The sequence below is a fragment of the Aquarana catesbeiana genome, linkage group LG09 (genome assembly GCF_042186555.1).
Source record: "Aquarana catesbeiana isolate 2022-GZ linkage group LG09, ASM4218655v1, whole genome shotgun sequence".
Classification (NCBI taxonomy): Eukaryota; Metazoa; Chordata; class Amphibia; order Anura; family Ranidae; genus Aquarana; species Aquarana catesbeiana.
Window position 1 is genome coordinate 203180764 of NC_133332.1, and position 13249 is coordinate 203194012.

Consider the following 13249-nt stretch of genomic DNA (forward strand, 5'->3'; position numbering starts at 1 on the left):
GCATATCACCGCCGGGCGATCAGGGGGCTAAACCTTTATTCGGTAACAAACGACGGGTGCCCTGACACTATAAAAAATAAACGAACTAACCAACGTCACCCGTAACCGTTATACCCTCCAGTGGGTGATCAGTGGTGAAAGGGTTAACTAGGGGGCAATCAAGGGGTTAAAACATTGATAAGATAGTATATGGGGGTCCCTGTCGCTATAAAACGCTGACGTTGAACCTAAATATTTACGTCCCTAACTAGCGTCACCAGTGACACTAATACAGCGATCAGAAAAATTATCGCTTAGCGACACTGGCGACAGGGGGATGATCAAGGGGTTAAAACTTTATTAGGGAGGGTTAGGGGGGTACCCTAGACCTACAGGGGGCTAATACTAACTGCCCTAACACAGTAACTGTCACAAACTGACACCAATGCAGTAATCAGAAAAAAAAAAACTGCTTGGTGTCAGTGTGACGGGGGGGGGGGGTGATTAGGGGGTGATCGGGGGGTAAAGGGGGGTGTTATGTGTGCCTGGCATGTTCTACTGTGATGTGTGTGTGTTGTGCACTCACATTTCAGTCTTCTCTCCTCGGCGCCGGAACTGAAACTGCCGAGCCGAGGAGAGATGACATCACATCCTCTGCCTCTGTGTACTACACAGAGGCAGGGGAAGCATCTCATTGGCTGGGAGCGATCGCGAGGGGGGGGCCACGATCGGATGGCCTCCCCCTCATCTCTGATCGCTGCCAGACCAAAGGCGACCGCCTCAGGCACCGGGGGGGTCCGATCGGACCCCCCGCCCGCGGGAAGGCAATCACGTACCAGGTACGTGATTTTGCCTGCCCGTGCCATTCTGCTGACGTATATCAGCGTGAGGCGGTCGTCAAGTGGTTAATAAAGTTCTTCTTTAGGTTAGGCCCAGATAAAGTGTAAACTCTCTATTTTTAGTGTGTACAAAAGCATATGTAATAGCAGTGTTTAATTATGTTTTTAGTTATTGTGCTGAGGTTTGTGTAGTCCTGCAAAGCATGTTTAGCCTGAACATTGTCCATATACAATATCTCACAAAAGTGAGTACACCCCTCACATTTTTATAAATATTTTATTATATCTTTTTACGTGACAACACTAAAGAAATTACACTTTGCTACAATATAAAGTAGTGAGTGTACAGCTTGTATAACAGTGTAAATTTGCAGTCCCCTCAAAATAACTCAACACACTGCCATTAATGTCTAAACCGCCGGCAACAAAAGTGAGTACAACCTAAAGTGAAAATGTCCAAATTGGGCCAAAAGTGTCAATATTTTGTGTGGCCACCATTATTTTCCAGCACTGCCTTAATCCTCTTGGGCATGGAGCTCACCAGAGCTTCACAGGTTGCCACTGGAGTCCTCTTCCACTCCTTCATGATGACAACACAGAGCTGGTGGATGTCAGAGACTGTGCGCTCCTCCACCTTCTGTTTGAGGATACCCCACAGATGCTCAGTAGGGTTGAGGTCTGGAGACATGCTTGGCCAGTCCATCACCTTTACCCTCCACTTCTTTAGCAAGGGAGTGCTCATCTTAGAGGTGTGTTTGGGGTTATTATCATGTTGGAATACTGCCCTGCGGCCCAGTTTCCGAAGGGAGGGGATCATGCTCTGCTTCAGTATGTCACAGTACATGTTGGCATTCGTGGTTCCCTCAATGAAATGTAGCTCCCCAGTGCCGGCAGCACTCATGCAGCCCCAGACCATGACACTCCCACCACCATGCTTGACTATAGGCAAGACACTTGTCTTTGTACTCCTCACCTGGTTGCTGCCACAGATGCTTGACACCGTCTGAACCAAATAAGTTTATCTTGGTCTTATCAGACCACAGGACAACTTTTACTGGTTCCAGTAATCCATGTCCTTAGTCTGCTTGTCTTCAGCAAACTGTTTGCGGGCTTTCTTGTGCATCATCTTTAGAAGAGTCTTCCTTCTGGGACGACAACCATGTAGACCCATTTGTTGCAGTGTGCGGCATATGGTCTGAGCACTGACAGGCTGACCTCCCCCAGCCCATCAACCTCTGCAGCAATGCTGGCTGCACTCGTATGTCCATTTCCCAAAGAAAACCTCTGGATATGATGCTGAGCACGTGCACTCAACTTCTTTGGTAGACCATAGCGAGGCCTGTACTGAGTGGAATCTGTCCTGTTAAACCACTGTATGGTCTTGGACCCCATGCTGCAGCTCAGTTTCAGGGTCTTGGCAATCTTCTTATAGCCTAGGCCATCTTTATCTAGAGCAACAATTCTTTTTTTTTCTAAACCTCAGAGAGTTCTTTGCCATGAGGTGCCATATTGAACTTCAAGTGACCAGTATGAGTGAGAGCTATAACACAAAATTTAACACACCTGCTCCCCATTCACACCACACCTGAGACCTTGTAACACTAACGAGTCACATGACACCTGGCTGGGAAAATGGCTAATTGGGCCCAATTTGGACATTTTCACTTAGGGGTGTACTCACTTTTGTTGCCAGCGCTTTAATGGCTGTGGATTGAGTTATTTTGAAGGAACAGCAAATTTACACTGTTATACAAGCTGTACACTCTCTACTTTACATTATAGCAAACTTCAGTGTTGTCACATGAAAAGATATAATAAAATATTTACAAAAATGTGAGGGGGGTACTCACTTTTGTGAGATACTGTACAAATGCAACCAGTAAATATAGTTTATACAACATATTTTTGAAAAAACATAACATATTTTATCATATTTTGCATTAAACTGATTTTACATGTTTCCTAAAAAAAAGAAAAACAGAATCGAAGGGATTCACATTCAATAACACAAGACAGATAATTAGAGGATACTCTTGAGGCCGGATTCACATTGTATTATTGCAGAATCACATCTGTGCAGAGCTCCACCATGTTAATACTGTCTATACAGTGGGGACGGAAAGTATTCAGACCCCCTTAAATTTTTCACTCTTTGTTATATTGCAGCCATTTGCTAAAATCATTTAGGTTCATTTTTATTCCTCATTAATGTACACACAGCACCCCATATTGACAGAAAAACACAGAATTGTTGACATTTTTGCAGATTTATTAAAAAAGAAAAACTGAAATATCACATGGTCCTAAGTATTCAGACCCTTTGCTCAGTATTAGTAGAAGCACCCTTTTGATCTAATACAGCCATGAGTCTTTGTGGGAAAGATGCAACAAGTTTTTCACACCTGAATTTGGGGATCCTCTGCCATTCCTCCTTGCAGATCCTCTCCAGTTCTGTCAGAATGGTAAACGTTGGTGGACAGCCATTTTTAGGTCTCTCCAGAGATGCTCAATTGGGTTTAAATCAGGGCTCTGGCTCGGCCATTCAAGAACAGTCACGGAGTTGTGAAGCCACTCCTTCGTTATTTTAGCCGTGTGCTTAGGGTCATTGTCTTGTTGGAAGGTAAACCTTCGGCCCAGTCTGAGGTCCTGAACACTCTGGAGAAGGTTTTCGACTGGTGGAGGGCTACAGTGATGGTTGACTTTCTCCCATCTCCCGACTGCATCTCTGGAGCTCAGCCACAGTGATCTTTGGGTTCTTCTTTACCTCTATCACCAAGGCTCTTCTCCCCTGATAGCTCAGTTTGGCTGGACGGCCAGCTCTAGGAAGGGTTCTGGTCGTCCCAAACGTCTTCCATTTAAGGATTATGGAGGCCACTGTGCTCTTAGGAACCTTAAGTGCAGAAGAAATGTTTGTTGTAACCTTGGCCAGATCTGTGCCTTGCCACAATTCTGTCTCTGAGCTCTTCAGGCAGTTCCTTTGACCTCATGATTCTCATTTGCTCTGACATGCACTGTGAGCTGTAAGGTCTTATATAGACAGGTGTGTGGCTTTCCTAATCAAGTCCAATCAGTATAATCAAACACAGCTGGATTCAAATGAGGGTGTAGAACCATCTCAAGGATGATCAGAAGAAATGGACAGCACCTGAGTTAAATATATGAGTGTCACAGCAAAGGGTCTGCATATAAACACAGCTGCGTCTACATACGAAAATGTGTGCTGCGTTTAGCTGTGCACAAAAAGGGCTCATTCACACAGGCGTACCCGTATTTTCTGTATGAAAGAGAGGATCTTGCTAGCAGCGCTAGAAGATCCTGTGTAAAAAACGTACATACTTAAGTACTTGTGTTTATATGTGTTCATGCATGTAAGAGCATAAAAACTACGTGCATAAAATCTGCAGCTGTGCTCTACTTTTTTTTTGTGTGTGTGGCTAAATACAGCGCACATTTTCGCATGTAGATACGGTTGTGTGTACAGGCTCATTGGTTACTATAGTGCTGTGTTGAGATGTGTACAAATGAATCTGCTGTACGCATCTAAACGCAGAGTTTAACCACTTGCTATCCGACAGCCCCATGTACATGTACTGCGGGCTGGCGGCTCCTACAGGGGAAATCACATACCTGTATGTAATCGCCTTTTCAGGGTTTACACACGCCGCCAGCAGCCGGCTCCTGCAGTGATTTTACACAGCGGGAGCCAATCATCGGGACCGACTGACCCAATGTCCGCTGGGACATGCTGACCGTTTCCGACAAAGGCAGAACGGCGGTCTTTTGCGCAAACCAATCATTATACGCTGATTGGGATTTTTTACCAAAAACATGTATCAGAATACATATTGGGCTAAACTGATGAAGAAATGTTTTTTTTTTTTAATTGGATATGTTTTATAGCAGAAAGTTGTTTTCAAAACTGATGGTCTTTTTTTTGTTTATAGAGCAAAAAATAAAAACCACAGAGGTGATCAAATACCACCAAAAGAAAGCTCTATTTATGGGAAGAAAAGGACATCAATTTGAATTTGGTGCAGCATCGCACGATCGCGAAATTGTCAGTTAAAGTAACGCAGATGGGGGATTGGGCGGGCGTTTTCACCGTGCATCGGCGCCACACCTTTCACATTGGCTGCTGCCGTGCTGTCTCTCCCTTGTCATGCCAGTGTGACGCTGGATGGGACCCTGGCTGTTGGGCTCACCCTACAGTTCCCCCTCAGGAACCTTTTCTCACCAGTCCCATATTGCACTCCATCTTTGGTTCATATTCCATCAGGACCTACATGGATAAATACATAGCAAGCTCTTGATTTATTCTTAAATTATAACAAGCATTACTAATATTTCTTTACTCCAGTTTTCATTCATTTCTTCTGATTTCAGGAATTTCATCTCCTCTTCCCTATTCTTACTATATGGACACCCTATTTTTTCATTCTGTTCACTTTGTTGATATGTTCCACAATATACCTCTATACTGTGGTGATGGGTTTAGTCTATATGACATTTCTTTTTATTTATACCAATATGGTAACAAACCACTTACTTTACAGAAATCCCATCTACAGTTACATCAAGATTTCTCTATACACACTTTTTTTTTTTTGGGGGGGGGGGGGGGGGGGCTGCGTGTGTGCTCCTGATCCATGCTTGGGTCCTTTCCTCAGCTCCCGTGCTGGACATACTTATCTGGCTGACCTCCGGCAGGTGGTATCGCATGGCCTATTATCAGCTCTTATGTGAGTACTTTCAGTTGTGGTCGTCTATTTGTTCATCATCATCTTCAACCCCTCTACCCCTCCAGTCTGTGGTTATATTAAACTATAATGGTGATTTTTTTTTTTTTTTATCCCCTTTTAGTACATGGATGCACTTGCTCCTGATGAGTGGATAGAAGTCCACGAAACGTCGTTGAGCTTATTTTGATGCATCCATTTCATATTTATGATTCCAGATTGGTTTTTATTGCTTTACCACCCTGACATAATGTTATGCCTACTCTATTTGAGGGACTGTGATGTATAATATTTACTCTGTGTCATGTTGGTGACTATCCTTAATATGTATGTTGATACTTTGTATTTTATATGCCAATGTGCTATTATGCGTTTATATGGGTTGATCCATGCCCTATCTTTGGTCTAATAAAGAGTACAATTTTTTACATATGTATATGGTTTTGTCTGGCTCTACCCCACGCACCTCATCTAAAGTCCCCCCCCCCCCTCTTTTTTGCTAAAGCAACCAGGGATGGAGGCGCAATATTCCCCGTTGCGTCTCATTTAAAGTCCCAAATATTCCCTTTTTTCTGTGTGATGCGGTGTTTCGTCACATTCGGTGACCCATCACATTTTGCTAGGGAAGTGACGTTCCACTGAGAAATTTCGCAGTGCGCATTCGTAACTTGGCAATATGCAATATGCGTTCCAAAAGTTTTTGCGACAATACGGGCCAGTGAAACCGTCAGATAGTGTCACGGAAGTGACGACAATAGCACCTTATAAACATACACAATCTATTACAAATAAACATCTGATCACTGTCCACGTTCAGGTTGAGGGGGGGGGGGTGCAATTTAATCCTGCTTGCACATATAATGTGATTACATAGCAATACAATACAAGTAGAACTCCAGCGGGTAGCCAAATGTGATGGGTCGCCATATGTGACGAAACAGCAGCGCTCTGCATTATTAAGATTGGTGCGTTCAGCAGCTTATTCAAAGGTGATAACATGGTGCACACTGCACAAGTGATTTATTCTGATTACTGTAATAGCACAGAAGCCTGAAGTAGACCCTTCAATGACACTCTGGTGTGATCAGAATATTCTCCCAGCAAGTCCTCCCCTGACTATACACACATGGAGTGAGCCAAAAAACTTGGTTAGAGATGCCACGAAGTAAGTGACAATGCCTTAACCGTATATGTGTTGTAAAGGCCACTGGGACCTCTTCCATCCTTGTCAAGGGGAGTGCTAACCTTCTCTCCTTTCATACAACACAACGAATTTGGGAGCGTTTTCCATTTATAAAGCACGCATATATCTGGAAAGTTCAGATTATGGCGATTTTACATAATCAAGCTTAAAACATTTCAGGTTATGCCTATCACTTCTAAATAACCACTGAGAAGAGCGTTCGCCAAATTTCACCCGTACAGTTATTTTCTTCAATAAAAAGAAACGTCTACTAAAGCAAAAGCTGGAAAATTAACTATGCAAAAAATCAACCAATGACCGTAAACGGGGCGTTGCCAAAGGCGGTAGAAACAGAGACCCGGATGCAGAAATCTGATTCCTAAATAGGCGGAGACGACAAAGGACAAAGGCGGGTCACATGACAGGGCAGAGCAACTGTATTGTAGCCCGTGATGTTAGAAAGGAGAGTCCGAGGTTGCGGCTTATCACACTGCGGGGGGCGGGTGAGAGTGTCACTGCGCATGACTCATACTTCCTATCGCAGTGAAGACAACCCCTCCCCCAAATAACAATATATATATGTGTATATCTAATCCTCGCCTACATTACTAACTACCAGAGCTCCACCACTGCCGATTGTGTGTTTATATCCAGGGGCGCACTGACAACTCATGGGGCCCCCTGTGTCCTCACACTCAAGCCACACCTGCACAGGGGACACTGTGGGGGGAAACGGGGACACTGGAGGAGCACACAGGGGGACACTGAAGGGAGAACGCACACACAGGAACAATGGAGGGAGAGCACACACACACACGGGAACACTGGAGGGAGAGCGCACACAAGGGGACACTGGAGAGAGAGCACACACAAGGGGACACTGGAGGGAGAGCGCACACAAGGGGACACTGGAGAGAGAGCACACACAAGGGGACACTGGAGGGAGAGCACACACACACACGGGAACACTGGAGGGAGAGCGCACACAAGGGGACACTGGAGGGAGAGCGCACACAAGGGGACACTGGAGAGAGAGCACACACAAGGGGACACTGGAGAGAGAGCGCACACAAGGGGACACTGGAGGGAGAGCGCACACAAGGGGACACTGGAGGGAGAGCGCACACAAGGGGACACTGGAGGGAGAGCGCACACAAGGGGACACTGGAGGGAGAGCGCACACAAGGGGACACTGGAGGGAGAGCGCACACGGGGGGACACTGGAGGGAGAGCACACACACAGGGGGACACTGGAGGGAGAGCACACACACAGGGGGACACTGGAGGGAGAGCACACACAGAGGGACACTGGAGGGAGAGCACACACACAGGGGGACACTGGAGGGAGAGCACACACACAGGGGGACACTGGAGGGAGAGCACACACACACACGGGAACACTGGAGGGAGAGCACACACACACGGGGACACTGGAGGGAGAGCGCACACACACGGGAACACTGGAGGGAGAGCGCACACACACACACACACACACACAGGGACACTGGAGGGAGAGCGCACACAGGGGGACACTGGAGGGAGAGCGCACACACACGGGAACACTGGAGGGAGAGCGCACACAGGGGGACACTGGAGGGAGAGCACATACACACACACGGGGACACTGGAGGGAGAGCGCACACAGGGGGACACTGGAGGGAGAGCACACACACACACACAGGGACACTGGAGGGAAAACACACACACAGGGAAACTGGAGGGAGAGCACACACACAGGGACACTGGAGGGAGAGCACACACACACACACACACGGGGACACTGGAGGGAGAGCACACACACGGGAACACTGGAGGGAGAGCACACACACGGGAACACTAGAGGGAGAGCACACACACGGGGGACACTGGAGGGAGAGCACACACAGGGGGACACTGGAGGGAGAGCACACACAGGGGGACACTAGAGGGAGAGCACACACAGGGGGACACTAGAGGGAGAGCACACACACGGGAACACTGGAGGGAGAGCACACACACAGGGGGACACTGGAGGGAGAACACACACACAGGGGGACACTGGGGGGAGAGTATACACACACAGGGGGACACTGGAGGGAGAGCACACACACACAGGGGGGCACTGGAGGGAGAGCACACACACACAGGGGGTCACTGGAGGGAGAGCACACACACAGGGGGACACTGGAGGGAGAGCGAGCACACACAGGGGGGCACTGGAGGGAGAGTGAGCACACAGGGGGGCACTGGAGGGAGAGCACACACACACAGGGGGACACTGGAGGGAGAGCGCACACAGGGGGACACTGGAGGGAGAGCGCACACAGGGGGACACTGGAGGGAGAGCACACACACACAGGGACACTGGAGCAGAGCACACACAGGGGGAACTGGAGGAAGAGCAAACACAGGGGGACACTAGAGGGAGAGCACACACACAGGGACACTGGAGAGAGAGCATACACACACAGGGGACACTGGAGGGAGAGCACACACGGGAACACTGGAGGGAGAGCACACACACACAGGGACACTGGAGAGAGAGCATACACACACGGGGGACACTGGAGGGAGAGCACACACGGGAACACTGGAGGGAGAGCACACACACAGGGGGACACTGGAGGGAGAGCACACACACAGGGGGACACTGGAGGGAGAGCACACACACAGGGGGACACTGGAGGGAGAGCACACACACAGGGGGACACTGGAGGGAGAGCACACACAGGGGGACACTGGAGGGAGAGCACACACACACAGGGGGGCACTGGAGGGAGAGCACACACACACAGGGGGGCTCTGGGGGGAGAGTACACACACACAGGGGGGCACTGGGGGGAGAGTACACACACACACACACAGGGGGGCACTGGGGGGAGAGCACACACAGGGGGACACTGGAGGGAGAGCACACACACACAGGGGGACACTGGAGGGAGAGCGCACACAAGGGGACACTGGAGGGAGAGCGCACACAAGGGGACACTAGAGGGAGAGCGCACACAAGGGGACACTGGAGGGAGAGCGCACACAGGGGTACACTGGAGGGAGAGCACACACACAGGGGGGCATTGGAGGGAGAGCACACACACACACAGGGTGTCACTGGAGGGAGAGCACACACACAGGGGGGCACTGGAGGGAGAGCACACACACAGGGGGGCACTGGAGGGAGAGCACACACACAGGGGGGCATTGGAGGGAGAGCACACACACACACACAGGGGTACACTGGAGGGAGAGCACACACACAGGGTGTCACTGGAGGGAGAGCACACACACAGGGGGGCACTGGAGGGAGAGCACACACACAGGGGGGCACTGGAGGGAGAGCACACACACAAGGTGTCACTGGAGGGAGAGCACACACACAGGGGGGCACTGGAGGGAGAGCACACACACAGGGGGGCACTGGAGGGAGAGCACACACACAGGGGGACACTGTGGGGGGACCAGGAGAGTATCATGGGCCTTGCTGCGGTCATGGCCCCATACATCTGTACTCAGCCCCTACCACCACCCCCCGATGATGGCTCTGCTGTCTTAGCTTCACTCACCGAGTCACCCAATGCAGATAATAATACTGCTAACACCGCGCTGCTCCCCGCTAGCCCCTCCACTCTTCTCGTCCGTCCCAGGTGATATCACGACGCATACAGTACAAGCACCTGGGATGGACAGGAGGGAAGGAGGGGCCGGTGGGGAGCAGCGCGCCGTTAGCAGTATTATTGTTGGCATTATTACAGCCGCTTCATGTGGCCGAGTCCGGGCCCCTAATGGCCTCGGGCCCTCGTGCGGTGCCCGACTGGTCACTCCGCCCCTGTTTATATCTGTATATGTGTGCAGAGCATTCCACCCATCCCATAATACACTGCAGCGCAATCCACCCATTCTATGATACACTGCAGAGCATTCCACCCATCCAATAATATGCTGCAGAGCATTCTACCCATCCCATAATACACTGCAGAGCATTCCACCCATCCCATAATACACTGCAGAGCATTCCACCCATCCCATAATACACTGCAGAGCATTCCATCCATCCCATGGCACCGCAGAGCATTGCATCCATTCAATGATACACTGCAGAGCATTCCACCCATCCCATGACATACTGCAGAGCATTCCACCCATCCCATAATACACTGCAGAGCATTCCACTCATCTCATGATACACTGCAGATCATATCACCTACACCATGATACAGTGCAGAGCATTCCACCCATCCCATGACATACTGCAGAGCATTGCATCCATCCCATGATACACCGCAGAGCATTCCACCAGTCCCTGACACTGCAGAGTATTGCATCCATCCCATGATACACTGCAGATCATTCCACCCATCCCATGATACACCGCAGAGCATTCCACCCATCCTATGACACACTGCAGAGCATTTTACCCATCCCATGATATACTGCAGCTGTCATGAACAGGTGTGACCAGAACCGTGTGATCTGCGACAGAGGACACCCAAACGTATATAAGTGAAAATATAATAATTTATTAAAGTAAGTGAGCAATATAGTACAACCAACTCCAATATGACACAGTGCAATAACCAACCACAGACAGAGACCCACAAATAACAATAGACAGATAAGTACAATAAATGGGAAATACCAGGATCATAAACAATAGCCAGGCCAGGGTCATACACAGCAGATCAGCAAATGGACAGGGGATGTTCCAGAGACATAAACGTAAGCCAGGCCAAGGTCATACACAGGGAGATCGGCAGATGGGGTAGAGCACAGGACAGGGAGAGGATGGATGGATCAGACTGCAGGCAGGGATGCAAGGTAGCAGATGGGGCAGGATAGGGATCTGGACAGGGAGACAGGATCAGGGCACAGGGCACAGGATCAGATTGCTAGCAGGTCAGGAGGCAAGGAAGAAACCAAGGCAAACATGTGAGTGCTTGCCGGGTATTTATAGGCCTGTGATTGGCCTCAAGTGACACCTGATTGTAGAAGGTACTGTCTGCTCCACACTGCCAGGATCCATCCGCTGGTGGACGCCAGTACTGCGGCCCAAAGATGACATAACATTAACAGGGAAAAGCTCTCCTGACAGTTCCAAACTGCCAGGAGACACCTGCTGGTGGGCCTCAGTACTGCGTGCCAAATAACAGATATTACCAGCGGATGGAACGTTTCCTGACAGCAGCGCATTCCACCAATCCCATGACACACCACAGAGCATTCCAACCATTCCATGATACACTGCAGAGCATTCCACCCATCCCATCACATACTGCAGAGCATTCTACCCATTCTATGACATACTGCAGAGCATTCCACCCATCCCATGACATACTGCAGAGCATTCCACCCATCCCATGACATACTGCAGAGCATTCTACCCATGACAGAACGTCCGCAGTCTCCTGTAGCATTTTTATTGGACAGCTGGGGCTAATGGTACTTTACCATTGGTCCAAGACTCCAAGCTGTCCATTGAGCTCAGTGCCTCTGGCAAGAAGTGAGGAGAGGCTCTGTAAGCTCAACCTCTCAGTCTTCTGCAAACAGAGAGGGTTATTTACTAAAGGCAAATCCCCTTTGCACTAAAAGTGCACTTGGAATTGCGGTTGCTGTAGATCTGAGGGGGACATGCAAGGAAAATAAAAAACAGCATTTTAGCTTGTACGTAATTGGATGATAAAATCAGCAGAGTTTCCCCTCAGATCTACAGTGACTGCACTTCCTTTCAGTGCACTTGTAGTGCAAAGTGGATTTGCCTTTAGTAAATAACCCCCAGAGTGTGCCAGCTTGTATTTAAACTGCCCGCTCTGTATGTAGCTTCTGACAGGCTGCGCAAGGAGCCCCATATCTCCGGAACCATAGCTTGTAGGAGCCCCAAATTTTTTTTACCAGTGGTGGGGTAGGACTTAGGCTACATACCCCCCAAATTTGGTCGCTGAGCTACGACCCTCGAAGCTCGATGTTTTGGGGGTTTTTTTATATTTTTTTTTTGTTCATGGCCTCACCTGCCTCCCCTGACTGCACATCCCTGTAGTGTATACCCCCATACAGCTAGCATACAGCCATTCATTACTATGGGCAGTTGCACACTGAGCAGCGCCCTGAGCGCAGATATAGATCTGCAACTTATGCTGCACACATAAAAGTGACCATGTGCATGAGACTTTAAAGTGAACCTATAAGGATAAAGATATGGCAGCCAGCACTGCTGACTTGTTTTTAACGTGAAGGCTCTGAAATTAACTTAATAGTAGGGGTGACCCAGCAGGCTGCAAAGGAGTTTATGAGGCCCAGATACCCGTGTGCAATGTGAAGATCAGACCCATCAGAGGGCCTGGTGCTTCAGACGAATTAGAGGCTAATGCTGAGATCTTTGCAGGGATAACCCGGACACACAGGCAGATTAGGAATTGGCTTACAGTCTGGCACAGTCTTCTACAGATGGGTAAAGAGGGATTTGTGAGGATCAGCTTTGAGGTTTTCCAGCACGGCAGTATCAGAACACATACAATGGCAGGTGCAAGAAGGGGCCACTAGGC

At 49.0% G+C, this 13249-nt stretch overlaps 1 non-coding gene across 1 annotated transcript; it reads right to left on the reverse strand.

The window, feature by feature from the left end:
* Positions 1-6691: 6691 nt before the first annotated feature.
* LOC141109167 (U6atac minor spliceosomal RNA) lies at positions 6692-6821 on the reverse strand. The gene has a single exon (XR_012236173.1). It is a non-coding gene; the product is annotated as a U6atac minor spliceosomal RNA (small nuclear RNA).
* Positions 6822-13249: the final 6428 nt, after the last annotated feature.